The sequence below is a fragment of the Xenopus tropicalis genome, chromosome 2 (genome assembly GCF_000004195.4).
Source record: "Xenopus tropicalis strain Nigerian chromosome 2, UCB_Xtro_10.0, whole genome shotgun sequence".
In the NCBI taxonomy this organism is placed as follows: domain Eukaryota; kingdom Metazoa; phylum Chordata; class Amphibia; order Anura; family Pipidae; genus Xenopus; species Xenopus tropicalis.
In genome coordinates this window covers 109649525-109668417 of record NC_030678.2, presented here as the reverse complement: position 1 = coordinate 109668417, position 18893 = coordinate 109649525, and positions in this window count along the sequence as shown.

Below are 18893 nucleotides of genomic sequence, written 5' to 3'. Positions count from 1 at the left end.
TACAAATCCGGCACTGCTAACATCATTACTTTGTAAGACACCATTTTGAGTGATGCATTAGCACCAACAAAACTTAAGCTTCACAATCCTGCCCTTCTGTAGTAGGTACCTTATGGCCTCTGCTGCCCTCATAGGGGCAAAGCTGTCCCAGTGCATGATGGTGTATTTAGAGACTTTAATCATGGAGCACAATATTTTAATGAAATGCAGCAGCTTATGATGAAGCTTTGAGTGTCTTATATTAGCCTTATAATTTACAGTGTAGCTTTTATAATTTACAGTGTTGGGTACTTTATGCATGACTATTACTCGAGTTCCTTGACCTGTATACAGCTTGTGGCCTTGTGAGATTGCTAACTGTCACCTACCAAGTAACTGCCTACATCAGATGCCCAAAGAGTGTTAGATTGAGTTATAGAGGCCCTTTTCTATTGTCTTGATATAAATAAACTTTTGTAACTCCCCTTATCTAGGGTGTCATAACTAAGGTCCAACCTAAGAAGTTTCTGCCCCCTACTTACCAAACTGGAAAATACACTTACCTATGAACAAAATGTATTTCTTGTACACGTTTTTCAGGACCTGTGGAATTGGAATTCCACTATATAGAACATCGCCAAACATAATTATTTGGCAAACAGTGGAAAAATATTTGTTCTTTAAAATAAATCACATCCTTTCACCCTAGCAAATTCTCTGTGCAAACTCTGTGCAATTCAATTGAATATTTTATACATTATTATGTTTAAACCAGTAACATACGTCTTCAAGATGAGAAAAATGATAGCATTGGCAATGTAAAGGAAATGTACTGAACATTATGAACCTGAGAGGAGAAAAGATGAAAGGAAAAAAGCTGTAATCAAGCGTTTTAGAATAGAGAAGCAACAGGGAGGCAAGGACACGAAGACCCAAAATGGTGTGATAAAGAAATTACTTTACCATCACAAAATCCCCTGCAGTCTGAACATCAACAGCTGTTATCGCGTGTAAAAAAGTTAATAGGAGCCAAGTACAATGTCACAGAACAATGTCAAAGAATAAAGCTCTGCAGTAGCCAAAATGAGTATTCGTTACTGATAACAAATGAACCATTATAACTAGAATTTCTTTTGATAACTAACAGGGGCATAGAATTTTTAAATAGTATTGGATATAAAGAGATAGATTTTTTAATTCTGCAAATGTAATGAACTGTCACATATAAAATAAAATGAATGTTATGTCATCCAAGGTTTTAGATAAAAGTAGAAACCATTTTATTTTACCCTTTTATAATAATAAATGAGGAACTGCTATACTGCAACAGTGAAGTGGAAGTCAAAAGAAAAGGCAACTAGATTGTAAGCTCTATAGGACAGGGACCTCTATCCTCTTGTTTCTTACTTAGGGGCCCATGTATCAACATTCTCATTTTTGTAGTGTCAGAGGCTTTTGAAACCACAACTAAACTCATTTCCATTAAAATCACAAATGTCTAGATATTTATTAAAAGATCTGAATTGAAAAAACATAAGTGAAAAAGACACAGAAAAAGGCAAAAACAGCAACATTTTCATATTGTTGCACAAATGCAAACATCAAAAAACCCCAAAAAACTTCTAAAACCACGAAGCAAAGAAAGATCTTCCAATTGTAAAAAGGACACCTGCCATTGCCTTCTACGTGATCTCAAAAGCGTTTAGAAGGCGTATTTTTAGCTTTCGGATTCGTCACAGTTTTACTGTATGATAAAGAATCACTTTTTTTTTGACAACACAGTCATATTTTGGCGATTGAAGAAATGTACACTTTTCTAAATTCCCCTCTTAGGGGCTGATTCATTCAAGTACGAGTTCGAATCCCAAAATGGGTAAAATTCGGATTGGATATGATAATTTCTGATGATCGAAAATGCTTACGAAAAAATCGTATTAGTCACGATAATATCGTATTGGCGATCCAAAAGTCACAACATTTTCGTATCCGAACGATCGTAAATGACGGGAAAACCTTTCTGACTTTGATCCTTCTGTGCATGATTTTGGAAGCCACCCATAGGACCAATGGCACTCTGCAGCTCCAACCTGGTCAAAGGAGAGTCACAATACCGAAGCTTTAATGAATCCAAAACTTTTATACTCGTTGTGACAGATACGATTTTGTCGCATAATTTTTGATGCACAGTACAAAAAAGTTGCACAAATTAACGAAAAAATCACCGAAAAAACGCAAGGTAAGAAAACGTAGAAAAAATTACGATTTTTTTTAATTCGGAGCCGATCGTACTTTGATAAATAGGCCCCTTTGTGTATAACCTGTCATGTAACAGTACTTCATCTATTTGTATTTATTACTGTATTGACCCCTGTTTGTTCTATGAATGTATTGTTCTGCTCTACAGTGATGTACATAAGTAGCACTAAATAAATAAAAATATAAATACAAATATACATATACTTCAATGTAAAGAAATTTGCTTGCAATGTACAAGCATTAATAGAAGAAGCAACTACACTATGTCAGATCACATGGGCCCCTTTAGCAGCCCAATGTGGCACCTTTCCTTTTTCCTGTGATGAGACCAAGTGACTGCCATACACTGTATATCTGTACAGTATAGCAATAAAGGGCATAGACAATCTGATGAACTCTTGGAACATCAATTATAATCAAGGCACATTATAATTATTTTTTTACCAAAACAAACGCTCATCCAATGCGATGTGCCCATTAAGGCAGATGTTAGGGCCGGAACTTTACTAGTGGAACATGATGAATTAAATAGCCAGACTTTTAAAGTACACTTTGGGCTAATTTTAAATTCAAAAATTTAGACTGAAGGAAAAAGCACATTTGCACATTTCTGAATGTACCACATTTTGCTTATGAACCTTTTAAACTCATACAAATACAAGCTGTAACATACTGGTACTCAACTGCAGGATAGTTTCACAATCTCTCCATGGTCTATTTAAAAAAAGCACTTTGAGGGATGATTGCTGCAAATAACTATTTTGATCTTTTAAAATAATATTCTGCAGTTCTTCCCTGTGTGAATCAGCATGTGGGTCGACTGGGAGCAGCAAACACAACTTTGCATAATATTAAAGCTTCTTCCAGAATATTGTATTTTGACTTTTAAAATGCTAAAAACAATATGTTGTAAGTTATGGAGTATAATCTGGATCCATAAACATGTGTCAGATACATAAAGCAACATTTAATAACACACTATACTTTCTGAGCAACCACAGTCAAAATATGTCAGTTGATTTTCATCTAATTTCAACATGAAAAAGGTTAAAGTCTGGCCGGCAGGAATGTAGGAGGCAGTGGCGCTGCCAAGAGGATGAGTAGCGAATGTAAGCCAAGAACAAACAGGCCTGTAGGAGGAACCAGAATTAATAAAACTGAATATATTATCACATTTCATGTCTTCCATTAATTATTTACCTTCTGCCAAAAAAACCTAATGTGGAATGCAAATGTATGGTTTATTTATTTTGTTTGGTGACATAATGTTATTCAGTATATACATTTTGCTAAAACAATAATTAATGTGAGAATCATTAAATGCAGTGAAGGGAATTAAAATATCTTATATTATAGATGGTATTCTCTTTTCTTTCCAACACAAAGTTAATGAGAAAGTAACTGCTATAAGAATAAATGGCACTAGAGCAATGTTTGTCAATATTAGTCAATAAAGACCTTTTTTGGAACACATGTTTACATTTTGCCCATTGGTTAAATTTAAATGTAAATTATAAAATAAATAAGTGCAAACAAAAACAGGTTTATATAACATCTGCTTGGTTCTGCAAAGCACCTGTTGGATCATATTAAATTTCTGCTGAAGACTTGATTTAAGCTTCCACTGGGAGCACAGTCATGTGGAGTCACTATGTGCATAGTGTTAAAAAGGCACCAATTATTGCAGCTAGTGCTGTGCCTACTATTGCTATATAGTCAAGCCCCAATTTTATGTATCCCCATTTTATATTTTCTTCGACTTCATTTTTTATTTATCTTTTTTTTCTACAGTCCCTTCATGTTCTAATGCATTTTAATTGGAACATGTCCTGGTTTTTAAGCACGTTTTCCTGCATTTTAGAATTCTTCTAGAACATAATGCTTATCTTTCGGGGAGTCTAAAATGTATCCTTTAGTCTAACATTTACCACAGACTGCTAATAAGTAAGTGACCGTAGTATTACTACACTTTGGGCAGGTGGGTGGATGCAGTCCTGGACAGTATACTTGGATGTGCCTCAAGGTCAGCTCAAATAGAATGGAGGTAAGCCCCAACAGAACCCAGTATTTATAGCCCACTGGTGACCCCATGTGTTGCACTGTTGCCAATCCCAGTCCATATCACCTCTAAACTCTGCCCTCATGACACTCTAACCCTGACAACAAAACACCTGGCCAATAACGCTAAAGCACCCTTGAATGGTGGGAAAACCTTGAGCTACTCAGGACACCAATATAAACAATTAGTTCCCGATCTGCCAGCAACTTTTCCACGTCCTATGCAAGGTCCATATGCCCTTGATTCTCTGCAATGGTGGTTAAACCAAGGATTTGTGGTAGTTAAACATGTTTAAACACCTAGTTGAACTCTTTGCCCAAAACAAGACAGAGTTACAAGGAATAAAACATAAACATTTATAGACAGGGTTTGAAAGAATAAAGTGAATGCTGGGCAACAGCAAAATATAAACTGATTTGCATATTACTTTATAAAGTGACAATTGATAAAAGAACTGATGACATTATAAATTAGCAAATGCTTTTAGTATTTGAACATATTACAAAACATTTTTCTCTTATTGAAACACTATTCTTAGCATTGCCAAGATGAAATCTGTGCTTTACACTTTTTTACAGAAAACTGCACTTTCTGTCATTCCCAAACTAATGAATAGAACCTGATTTGCAGCTGTTTTTTATGATTTTGTTTTTATGCTACAACCAATTAGATTAGTTGAATTAAATTATATTTGTGAAAAGCATGTTTTTTTATTTGTGAAAAATCCTACGGCTTCAAATGTGGTTAAAAAGAATGAAGAGAAAGGGTTCATCCATATCTGCCTTCTCTTTTGCAACATTCATAATTCAGGTTTAATGTTCCCAAATCAACCACATGGATTGCAGTCAAACAAAACAAACTCTTCACTATTTTAAGCAAAAATTGAAACCAATTTTCTAAATCATTTTTTATATTTGCAAATAATGCTGCCCATAATACATAAATGCTAAATTAATACATAGAAAACAATTACATTTTAACATATTTTGAATATTTAATGATTGGACACCCTACAACAAGTTATTAGAGTGTGAGAGATACAAGCAGTAAGAACACTGTTTGGCATTTTCCTCCATTGTTAGAAGTAGGAAACATATAGCAAAAGGTAAAATGCCTGGTTGTGCAGCAGCTAATGCTGTTATTCGTGTAAATGGATTAGGAAAAGCTGTATAAGTGGTCCCTGGAGTGAATGGAGGGAGAGCAGGAAAGACCTTCCATTCCAAACTCCAGTTTAGCATTTTGATTTGGCCAGCTGTAAGTAGCTGCCTGATTAGGCTGCAGGTGAGCAGCAAATAAAAGGGCTGTGTGATAACACAGATAGGTGATAAGTGACTGGTTATTAAGGTTGGGGACACAGAGGGGTTCACTCTCAGAACGGGGCACAGGGCAGGAAGGCTGCCTGCCTGTGTTAGGAACTCCCAGAGGAGCTGGGGGTGCCACCTGCCACTGCAAGGAGCAGAGGGAGCCGTGACCCAGAGAAGTGCCAGGAGTCACAGAGAAAGGTCTCTCAGAGTGGGGCACAGGGCAGGAAGGCTGCCTGCCTGTGCGAGGAACTCCCAGAGGGGCTGGGGGTGCTGCCTGCTACTGTAAGGAGCAGAGGGAGCCTTGGCCACGTGTTTGAGTGCCAAAATGTTGAGGCTTGGTGAGAAGCCTAAGTGTTCCAGAAGCTGGTAAGCTGGTATCCCAGGAGGGGAGAGGCAGCAGGGCTGAGTGAGTTGCCCAGAGTGTTCACGGGTGTGAGAGTCACCGTGGATGTTTGAAAGCCATTGGGGATGGTGAGAAGCCCCGGGAAAAAGTTTCCAGTGTGAAAGTTTCCCTGGAAGGTGAGAGCCCTGAAGCAGGGACAATTCATAATCAAGTCTGATAAACTGTTTATGAACTGACTGTTATGTTTATGTTGGGAAGAGTTTACCCCAAATAAATGTTATGTTTGGAGGAAGAAACATGATGACATGTGTGGTGTCCCTGTCTTGTATGCTCCGGATCCTCTGCAAGCCTGCCTACCATTGAAAATTCCCCCAAAATTACGTGTACAGGCAAGTCAGCATGTCACAAGACTGGTATTAATTAGTTTATCGCTTTTATCAGAAATGTTCTATAATTTTTGTTTTTACTTTTGAAAGAAATGTATTCTGTAACCTTCCAGGCTCATCAAATAAGTCAGTTACGATTGGTTAATGTGTTAATATGCAGCCAGTTTATGTGAGTACATGTTCATGCTTTAACCGAAAATGTCTAATAAGTATTGAAAATCTTTTGCTATATCTCTACATTGCACACTGAATTACCAAACCAGGGCAAGTGATTGCAATAGATGTCACTCTCCCTTGTCTTTAACACTTCAATCCTGCTCTGCTCCATTGTTTGATCACAATGTAAGGGTTGGTGGCTTTCAGGAGGACCGGATTCGTGTGTTTTCTGCTATTTCTGGAACACTGTTGCTGAAATCTTGTCTGTATTTGGAACTTTGCCTTTCCTGACCCTGCCTGGAATTTATTTTGACTTGCCTTAAGCTGGCCATACACGTACTGATAAAATTGTACAAAACCTAGTTTCAGGTTCAGGCCAGGTTAGAAAATGTTGGTCGGATAATGATAAAATCTGTGGATGTATTGTGTATTCACAGTATCCTTGGGGGACCTACAGTACAATGAGGTCAGTTTTGTGTGATTGGTGTCTGATTTCATGTTCAAAACATCTTCCGATTTGCATTTTAAGGACTTTATCCTACAATTACAGTCTGAATGTTAGCTTTAGATCTTTGCATTAAATGTGCAACCAATATCTGAACGTTTGTCGGAAGAAGACTTAAATCTCAATGTGTATGGCCACCTTTAGACTTTGCCTTGTTACCAATTCCAGCACTACCTTCCTTGCCAACTATGCCTACAGTTAGGGATTATTTTACCTGTATTGCCTAATAGTTTGTTCCTTAAAACAGAGAGCGAAGCCTGTCTACCAATTTCAGTCTTTCCTATCCTGCTAGTTCCCAAATACCTTCATCTTTCTTAGCCCTTACAATCTAATCTAGATGCTGGTGGCCTTTGCACTTAAAATATGGACAAGGGTGGATTTTTAAAAACATATAAACACAAGTGCCATGGGTGTAGTTTGTCCATAAAGTCAAGTCTAGGGGGAACCAAGAAATGTTAGCTCTCATACAGAGGAGAAGTTATTTGACTTAACTGTTCAGGTTGCTAGAGAAATTATTCAAGTCAGTTATCAATTTAATAACCTTTTTATTATTTTGTTACTTTATGTCTTTTTAGGTGAAATAATCATTTTTACTATGGATTCTCACAACAAACAGGGCAAATATTTATTGTGGGTGTGGTTTCAATGTCATGAAATTGTAAATGGCAGTAAGTATTAAATATTAAATGTAAGAACTTGCAAATAACATGTAAGCTTTACCTTCTCAGAAAACGCACAAATAGTTTTACACACCCTTCATCCTTAATGTTTGGGTTCTGCAGAATTCATTACAAAATATACTACATTGTAGTAAAATGGATATATATATGGATTTTTACAGACAATATTCCTTTCTTTATATTAGTCTTAGTATTTTGACAGTTCTCGGGCCAAGTAATAGTGTTTCCAAAATATCTTATGCTGCCAATGTACATAAAGGATTTTACATTAATATTCCACCCCGAAATATCTTTACTTCAGCTGTTAAAAATAGAAAAAAAACCAAGAAATAACATGAAATAAAGCTGAAGGAAGATAGACAGTGTTCATTGAAACTGTTTTCATTAATCCATCTTCTCAACTTGATCAATATGCTCTATTAAAAAAGAAAAGACCAGTGTTGTCAATAAAATATCGGTTTTAAACCTCTTTAAAAACTGAAGCCCAAAGGCAGGATTTTGTTTCTAAATCCCACTTGATCCCATCTGAGTTTGCACTTTAACTGCCTTTGATCTGCATCAAAAGAGGCAAAAATCTTGTCCCTGTATACTAAACAGTATTATTTCTATGAACCACCACAGTTCATCAACATACTATAGCCATTTGCACTGAATCTTTTGGGTCAGTCCTTCAAGCAATTTGCAGTATTACCTTAAAAATCATGTTTAATTAATGGATAGACTATCTATTATATATGGTTTTTCATATATTTATGAAATAGTTTATGAATAGTTTTCAGTTGAATTTGTTTCTTTTTTGTTTATAGCGGCCTTCTGATCTGGTGTATATCTGCTGCAACATGTAGATGTTTGGTTGTTGCCATGATACGAATAGTGATGTCATTTCCTAGGTATGGGAGTATTTCCTGTTTAAAGTGTCTAATTATGTGTTTGGTGTATCACTTTATCCCTGGCTTGATAAAGTTGTGGAAGTATTCTAAAACATTGCAGATGGGGTAATGTACTGGGTTATATATTATAATACACTTTTACTGCATATGAATGTTAGGTGCTGTGTCTTTTTTCTATTTTTTATCATTTATACAACATATCGTAGGGTATGTGGTATAAATGATAAAAATATAAATAAGATATTTATATTTGAGACTATAAATGAGAAGGTGTGCTGCAATTGGGAAAAAAAATATATACCGTATATACTCGAGTATAAGCCGATCCGAATATAAGCCGAGGTACCTAATTTTACCTAAGAAAACTGGAAAAACTTATTGACTCGAGTATAAGCCTAGGGTGGGAAAGGTATGTCCTTTTTCATTATGTCATTTACAAATAAATGTCTTACTACACTGCACTGCTGGGAGAAAACATATACAAATATATATTTATTAATGAATGCCAGTTTGGCCTCCCTTCAGTCTGCCGTCCGTCTCTGCATCCTCCCTCTCAGCTCCCAGTGCTGTCCCCCCTGTGCCCCCCTGATGGTGGCCCTGTCCATGACAGTTGTTGTGCTCCAACCCCATCCAACATTCTTTACAGTTTCACCCCATGAATAAGACTTTTTATGCCACAGGATTCATAGTAAAGTACAAGAAGATGAAATCAGTGTCATTACTCACCAGCTAGAATATCTGTGGATGCTGGAGTCTTTGCCCACATTAGGACACATTTATAGGGAAACATAGCTATTCTGAAAATGTTATCCAAGCCACAAGAAGCATTTGAATCAAAATGTTCTGAGATAAGCTCTGCCTTCAAAAATAAGCCATTATGTATATGTCTAATATTTAGCCACCTGATACCCTAAGTCGTATGGGATCTTATTCCATAATGCACTTTGATTGCAGGCGCTGAGTTGGATGCGGTGGGAGGAGGCAGAATGTAGAGCCGGCCATCGAGGGCTTTAATATCCATGGGCAGTACTGCTCCCCGTTCCAATCCCCATACTGCTCCAAGGGGGGACCGGGTCAATTCACGGACGGGGCGCACGAACGCCAGTAACTCACACGCACATTCGGCGCGCTCTGACACTGCTGACACTGACGCGCTCTGACACTGCTGACATTGGCGCGGCGCAGTGTCAGAACGCGCCAAATATTATTGATTTAGCTGCTTGATGGGAAGCGAGGTCATGCCGGCTGGAGATTCCATTTGGTCACACACGCGAACAGCCACACTCCAACGAGCTTTACCGGCGCGAATGTCAGCAGTGTCAGAGCGCGTCAGTGTCAGCAGCATCAGAGTGTGCCGAATGTGCTCATGCGCCCCCCGTCTGTGAATTGACCCGGTCCCCCAGAATTGACCTGGCGGACAGAGAAGATGCAGCGGGAGCAGTATGGGGAGCGGTACGGTCAGCCGTATATACTCGAGTATAAGCCGAGGCTGAGTTTTTGAGCACATTTTTCGTGCTGAAAAACTCGGCTTATACTCGAGTATATACGGTATATATATATTTATAAACACTATTGGATTGTTGTGCCTATAGGAGTGTTAAGATGTACTATTTAATATTGCAGAAAAAAATTAATTATTAAGGAATGTGAACTTTTTTCTTAAATATGCTTGGTTTTACAAAAAAATTGCATTCTAAAAAAATTTGAAATTGTTATTCATGTGTGATGGAGCTTTTTTAGACAATCATTCCCATACCTATGTTACGTTATATGTAACAGTCTGTTTGCTGTTTGAGAACCACTGGAGCTCTATGACACCGTGCTTAAAGTTATAGTGATACACACACACTTAGGGGCACATTTACTAATCCATGAACGTCCGAAAAGCGTCCGAATGCGTTTTTTTCGTAATGATCGGTATTTTTCGATTTTTTCGTAAATTGACGCGACTTTTTCGTAGCCGTCGCGCAGAGTACGAAAGTCTTGGATTCATTCAAGCTTCAGTATCGAGACTTTCCTTGGGCCAGGTTGGAGCTACAGAGTGCCATTGAGTCCTAAGGGAGGCTTCGAAAATCTGAAAGTCTGAAAGTTTTGGCCGCCATTTACCAGCGTTCAATACGAAAAAGTCGCGACAATATACAAGCAAATCGTAACGGCTACGAAAAAGTCACAACAATTCGCACAAGTCGTAACGGCACCGAAAAAATCGCAAAAAATACGAAAAAGTTGCAAAATGTTCGTTTCCAGTCCGAATTTTTCCCATTCGGATTCGTGGATTAGTAAATGTGCCCCTTACTGTATATTTTTATTAATATATAGGACCCATCTCCAATTTACATGCTGAGATCCATCTGAGGGCAGGACTAAATTAAGGGAATTTAAAATAGTAAAATATATTGCTGTTGACAAATATCTTTATTCCAAGCTCAACTGTAAGGGCAACAAATCTAAACCATCAGTTTAACCGGTCTTGTGCGATGTAAGTAGTGAAGAATGAAATCTGTGATCTACTATTAGCTGGTCAGAGGTTAAACTGACAGTTACACTGGAAAAGGAAACACATTATTATGACTTTCAACAGATAATCAATGAATAACTGGTACAGATGATAGCAGCATGTTTTAGAATATGTGTTAGGGGAAAGGTTTTGTGGGTCAAATGGAGTTCTTGTTCCAGACAGAGAAAAATCAGTAAAGGTATTTATTATATATTTAATTGCTGTTAATAGCTTATTTTCTTTTTTTTATCCGGCACAAGTAAAACAATTGAATGCATACCGAAACTGTGATATTTCAACTACAAATCACCAAATTAATATTTTTCCAGAAAATAATCCTTTTAAACAATTTATTACCTGATAAATACAATATTCAGTTTTCTACAAGGGTCACACCAGGGTTGGACTGGTCTGCCAAGGTCAGTACAATTTCATTTACACCATAGAACCATGTGTAGGGATCTCCAAGATTGGGCCCCTAGGATGGGTTCTCCTTTGACAGGCACTAGAGGGTGGCCTTAGGGAATTGGACACCTAAGGGTGGTCCTAGTTGTTTTTGTGTTAAGAAAGGGAGTATCCCTGCAGTTCAGGGTTATGGCCACAGGGTGGTGCACACAGTATATAAGGCTGTGCAGCCTTGTGCAGCCAGGTCTTCCTGCCTGGGACCCCTCTGGCAAGAGGCCAGCTACAGGCCAGGAGTAGTTAGTGAGCTAAAGGTTATAGACCGCTCTAGGAGTGGTAGATAGGCTATTTAGCTGGGCAGCTTGGCCCCTACAGGAGATTTAATGAGATTAAGATCTCCCAGCACTGATTGCTGGAGTCAGGGAACCAAGTGGTAGTAATAGGTGATTTGCCTAATCCAGGGGATAGCCGGGTGATATTTCCGGGGTGAGGTCTCAAGGGGGTGTCCGCTTGGCGGGAGTACCGGGAAGTGCCCTAGAGAGGGGCTTCTGGCGTGAAGTACCGGAGGGAATCCCAAAAGAGGGTCATCTGGCTGGAGTATTGACGGTATCCCAGGAGAGAGGGTCTCCTAAGGAAAAGAGTGTTCCCTGACGTGTTCTGTAAAGGTGGCCATACACGAGGCGATTTCGCTCGTTGTGCGATGAACAATTATATCGACAAACGATCGTATGGCGATCGGGCTCCCATACGATATGCCATCCACGGGCAACGATAATTCGGGAAAGATTTTGTCGCATCATTATCGTAAAATACGTACGATCGTACATCTACGTACGATCCAATGTCGTTGACTTCCGCTGCTGGCAATCGTGACATGCGCAGAGAACAATCGTTGAAAGACAAATGTCTGACACTCACACCAACTGGCAGATTTTATCGTTAAACGACCAAAATTTTTAAACCTGGCCGATCGATTTTGGGGACGATAATGTCGGCTCGTTTAGTGGGCCGACGATCGTTCGTACACCACCAACTATACGATAACTTAACGATAGCATCGGATCGTTCGGGAATTGGTCGTTTGTAAGTAAAAAATCGGTCCGTGTATGGCCACCTTTACTCCTGCAAAGCCTATCTGTCATTCATTCTGCAAATAAAGAAATTACTTAGTTCATCATACTATCTGAGTGCATTGTCTTACTATCTGGAGGATCCACACTGCCGGGTAAGCAACTACCCCAGGGAGGGGGCAAGGTGCCAGGAGTGCTGGGAGTCCCCAAGCAGAAGTGTAATATCAAGTTCTCAGGAAGGGAGTTATAGTTCAAGCTATCCCTATCCTGGGTGGAGGCACGCCAAATAGTACAGCAACATCTGTTCCCCATAGTAAGCGGGGCTCAGGATCCCTGTAAGCGCCACAAGATCTCAGCAGGTAGCAGCACATTCGCTAAAGTGGGCTACACATGTAACACATACCACTTAGCATGTTTTACCTGTAATTATATCAGATATCCACGTTGGCCCAGGAGGTCCAGTCTGACACTGGCCACCACATCTTTCCATTGGTTTCCTGATTACAGTCAAGACCCAAACTAGGTATGGGACACGTTATCCAGAATGCTTGGGACCTGGGAGTTTTCTAGATAAGGGGTCTTTATGTAATTCAGATCTCCTACCTTTAGGGGCCGTGTCATTAAAACACAAGTTCGAATCCCGAATGGGAAAAATTCGGATTGGACACAATTATTTCTGAAGATCGTGACTTTTTCGTCGCCATCGCAACTTTTTCGTATCTTGTGCAAATTTTTCGTCGCCATCATGACTTTTTCGTATTGAACGACCGTAAACGGCGGGAAAATCTTTCCGACTTTGGTCCTTCTGTGCATTATTTTGGAAGCCTCCCATAGGGCTCAATGGCACTCTGCAGCCCCAACCTGGTCACGATACCGAAGCTTGAATGAAAATGAAACTTTCGTACTCAATACAAATTTGTCGCGACGGTGACAAAAAAATCGTGAAAAATACGAAAAAGTTGCGATAGCGACAAACTTGCATTTGGATGCATTCGGAGCATTCGTGGATTGATAAAAAAATTATTTACACTGTAATTAAACCCAATAGGATTGTTTTAGCTCCAATAAAAATCATTTATATCTTAGTTGGGATCAAGTACAAGGTACTGTTTTATTATTGCAGAGAAAAAGAAAATCAATTTTAAAAATTTGAATTATTTGCTTATAATGGAGTCTATGGGAGATGGTCTTTCCGTAATTTGGAACTTTCTGGATAATGGGCTTCTGGATAAGGGGTCCGATACATGTGCTAAAAGTCTAGAACACTGTGCATTAGTAGGTTAATGGTCTTGTCACAGCCATTCCCTAGTAAAATGGCTTGTGACAGAAAGATCTGATAATTTTCCAGGTCAACAGTTGCAACATTAAGTGCATCAACAATCTGAGTACAATGATTAATTATTTATTAATAAAACAAACAGTAAACAGTAAAATATTTGATATTAGGAGATAAATAATTATATACAAAAGTTAAATTACTCCTTTAAAGAACATGACATACTTACCAATAGTTAAAGGGTGAGTAGGGCCTTTAGGCTTAAAAATAATCAGTTCTGTTTTTAGGAATAGTGATATTGCAGTGATTTATCCCAGAAGAAACACAGTAGCTAGATTAAAGGCAATGATCTGAGTTTGAATTTTAGAGGATAATAAAGGGGTGGATAAATATGTTTGGATATCATCAACATGCAGACAATAATCAAATAATTGGAAGAGTTCTTCTAAAATAGTGCATATGGATAACAAGTACAGAGCTTTGGATTACCCTCATAGTAGAATATCTGTGTATAGGGAGACAAAAGCTGGGCACAAGACTTTAAAATTTTACCAGGTGTATATACATGTATATACTACAGGTATAGAATACATTATCTGGAAACCCATTATACAGAAAGCTCTAATATAAGGGAAAGCCATCTCCCATAGACTCTGATATTGTAGACTGTTCATACAGGGCGAGTTACATAATAAATAAGAGCTATGTTTATGAATTAAGAGCTACATATACATATCTGGAAACCCATTATACAGAAAGCTCTAATATAAGGGAAAGCCATCTCCCAAAGACTCCACTATAAAAAAGGTTGTTTTTTTTTATTATGTTAAAAAGATTTCCCTTTTCTCTGTAATAATAGTTCCTTGTACTTGGTCCTAACCAAGATATATTTAATCCTTTTTTGGGAGCAAAACAATTCTATTGTAGTGTTTAAATGTTTTTTAGTAGAATAAAGTATGAAGATTAAAATTACAGAAATACCATTTATCCAGAAAACCCAGGTCCTGAACATTCTGGATAATAGGCCCCATGCCTTTAATTATATTGGTGTAGTTTTTTTGACATTACTCTTATTACTGAGCATTTCCTGATAATAGTCTTCATACTTCAGTTTGGGCCTCTGTTTAATTGTTTTTAATTTCAGATGCTTATGCTACATCTAATATTGTAGACTGTTCATACAGGGTGGTTTACATAATAAATAAGAGCTATGTTTATAATATGGTAGAACAGTGTGCTTAGTTTAGCGTTTTTCATCTCATGGCTGCATCTACAGTATGTATTTTTATAAAGCAACAGCTATGTGCAAAGCACATTAAAATTGCCAATAAAAGTACAGTCTGTGCACGATGTGGACAAAGAAAAGCAACAGACACAATTGTCCTCAGGGATTTAAAGTGCTGAAAGTCTTAAAAAAAAATAAAAGTAGGTGCCTTGGAATGTACAACACTCGGGAGAGTAATTACTTCTTTTAGGCAGCATGAACATTATCCCGTCACTGTGCAAAAACAGTAGTAATTTCTTGGCAGCCTGACTGAATTAGATACATAAACATTGTACACTATGCCATAAACACGTCTAGGCTGTGTGTTATTGATCCTGAATCATGACAAATACTTAGAAAAGCCTATTGAAGCAGGGAAACAGCAGATATAATATATAACTGTACCAGTGAGAGCTTTTGTAAAGTATCATTTAAAGTCTTGTATCAACATTTTTTTAATGCAAGCGGCATTTTTAGTTGCAGCAATACTTCATTTTTAATTACCTAACAACAGCATAAGTTCTACAAAAAAAAGTCCCAAGTTGTATTATTTTAGGCAATTGCCAGATGATCGCGTGAGGGAAAATAGTGCAGTGCTGTCCCCCAAAGTTTGTGATTTGCTGTTCTAACAAAGCACAAGCAGAGGATAAAACCCTCATAATAGAGAATGATAGGGAACTGTGAGACTGGCCTCCTAAGGGGTCACCGAGCCATGGGTAGGGGCCCAAAAGGGGCAGATTAACCTATCACTACTTATCTGCCACTTAGCTGCCCAGACTGACAGTTTGCATATGTCCTTTTGGCCAAGCCATTATTTGATAAATGAAATAAAAGTTGATCCAATACAGAACCATATGGCACATCACTAAGAACCCTACACCAAATAGAAAATGCACAGTTGACAGTCACCCTCTGTAAATAATCTTTTGGCCAAATTTCTTCCCATTAACATTAGCATTACCAAAACCAAGAGTCGTTAGTTTACAAAAAAACATACAAAACAAATCCAAATACAGATACAATGCAAACAATGGCACATTAGTAAGAACCCAAGTCCAAGACAGAATACAAATGGCATCACATAGGTTGGACAGTGATTTCTGTCCATAAGTGGTGCCTAACCTGAAAGGGGCCCAACGTCCCTAACTCTGGACCCTCTGTTGATTAATATTTTGCTGTTTCATACATACATTTTAAATGCATTTCAAATAGTCTTAGATGTATCTGTTTTCTTTTTTTTTTTTAAACGCTAGGAACAATATATATTTTTGTTCTTAAAAAGCTCAAGTTGTGTCTGTGATGATTACAAGAGCAATATTATATTCTATGAAGTATGCATTTTTAGATAACTGCTCTCTTGTGTGTACTGATGTGTCCCATTCTATTGTGTCCTGTAATCTAGCAACCTTAATTCCTTACCGGAGTCAGACCAAGCACTACAAACCTTTCTCACCCGCTGCAGTTAGACTCTTGTGTTTGGATACCCACCAAGAACAAGATTGTTTTCAAAACAAATTGTGCCAGACCATTTTTCCTTCTTTCCTTTTTTCATCATGTAGATCTTTGCAGTCAAAGCAGATTAGAACTGCAGAGAGGTATAGGTTGTCATGGTGATGATAAGTGTGACTGAGTCCCAGGGAGGCTTAAAAGCAGCTTTTCATGTTCAGAAAAGTACTAAATATGAGCCTGCAAATGGTTTAATTATCCTGTCACGGAACAAGTGCTACATTTAAAAAATTGCATTACAAAAAAAGTATTATGAACTGATTAGCTTGTGTAAAATGGAAAAGGTTCCTACTATATATATATATATATATATATATATATAAATATATACAAAAATACAGCTCTATCCCATGAATCAATCAAAACTAATTGGGTGCACGTAGGTGAGTGGCTTGTATTATATACTATACACATTACCCCAGCACTCCATTATAAAGCTTCAAGAGAAAATTAAAAACCAATTTTGCACACACTGAAGGAAAAATGCCTGCATTTTAGTAAAAAGAGACACGTTTAGTTACACGGTTTGTACAAAGTATGCATAAGCTGACGCGCCCCGTCTCTTTTTACTAAAATGTAGACATTTTTCCTTCAGTGTGTGCAAAATTGGTTTTTAATTTTCTCTTGAAGCTTTATAATGGAGTGCTGGGGTAATGTGTATAGTATATATATATATATATATATATATATATACAGTGGCTTGCAAAAGTATTCGGCCCCCTTGAACTTTTCCACATTTTGTCACATTGCAGCGACAAACATGAATCAATTTTATTGGCATTCCACATGAAAGACCAATGCAAAGTGGTGTACACGTGAGAAGTGGAACGAAAATCATACATGATTCCAAACATTTTTTACAAATAAATAACTGCAAAGTGGGGTGTGCGTAATTATTCAGCCCCCTTTGGTCTGAGTGCAGTCAGTTGCCCATAGACATTGCCTGATGAGTGCTAATGACTAAATAGAGTGCACCTGTGTGTAATCTAATGTCAGTACAAATACAGCTGCTCTGTGACGGCCTCAGAGGTTGTCTAAGAGAATATTGGGAGCAACAACACCATGAAGTCCAAAGAACTCACCAGACAGGTCAGGGATAAAGTTATTGAGAAATTTAAAGCAGGCTTAGGCTACAAAAAGATTTCCAAAGCCTTGAACATCCCACGGAGCACTGTTCAAGCAATCATTTAGAAATGGAAGGAGTATGGCACAACTGTATACCTACCAAGACAAGGCCGTCCACCTAAACTCACAGGCCGAACAAGGAGAGCGCTGATCAGAAATGCAGCCAAGAGGCCCATGGTGACTCTGAACGAGCTGCAGAGATCTACAGCTCAGGTGGGGGAATCTGTCCATAGGACAACTATTAGTCGTGCACTGCACAAAGTTGGCCTTTATGGAAGAGTGGCAAGAAGAAAGCCATTGTTAAAGGAACAGTAACACTAAAAAATAAAAATGTTTTAAAATAATTAAAATATAATGTACTGTTGCCCTGCACTGGTAAAAGTTGTGTGTTTGCTTCAGAAAGACTACTGTAGTTAATAGAAATAGCTGTTGTGTAGCCATGGGGGCAGCCATTTAAATTGAAAAAAGGAGAAAAGGCACAGGTTACATAAGAAGATAACAGATAAACTGTGTAGAATACAATGGGAATCTATGCTACTTATCTGTTATCTGCTTAGTAACCTGTGTCTTTTCTCCTTTTTTCAAATTAAATGGCTGCCCCCATGGCTACACAGCAGGGTATTTATATAAACTGTGGTAGTGTTTATGAAGCAAACACACAACTTTTACCAGTGTAGGGCAATAGTACATAATATATTAATTATTTTTATACACTTTCATTTTTTGGTGTTACTGTTCCTTTAACAGAAAACCATAAGAAGTCCCGTTTGCAGTTTGCCACAAGCCATGTGGGGGACACAGCAAACATGTGGAAGAAGGTGCTCTGGTCAGATGAGACCAAAATGGAACTTTTTGGCCAAAATGCAAAACGCTATGTGTGGCGGAAAACTAACACTGCACATCACTCTGAACACACCATCCCCACTGTCAAATATGGTGGTGGCAGCATCATGCTCTGGGGGGGCTTCTCTTCAGCAGGGACAGGGAAGCTGGTCAGAGTTGATGGGAAGATGGATGTAGCCAAATACAGGGCAATCTTGGAAGAAAACCTCTTGGAGTCTGCAAAAGACTTGAGACTGGGGCGGAGGTTCACCTTCCAGCAGGACAACGACCTAAACATAAAGCCAGGGCAACAATGGAATGGTTTAAAACAAAACATATCCATGTGTTAGAATGGCCCAGTCAAAGTCCAGAT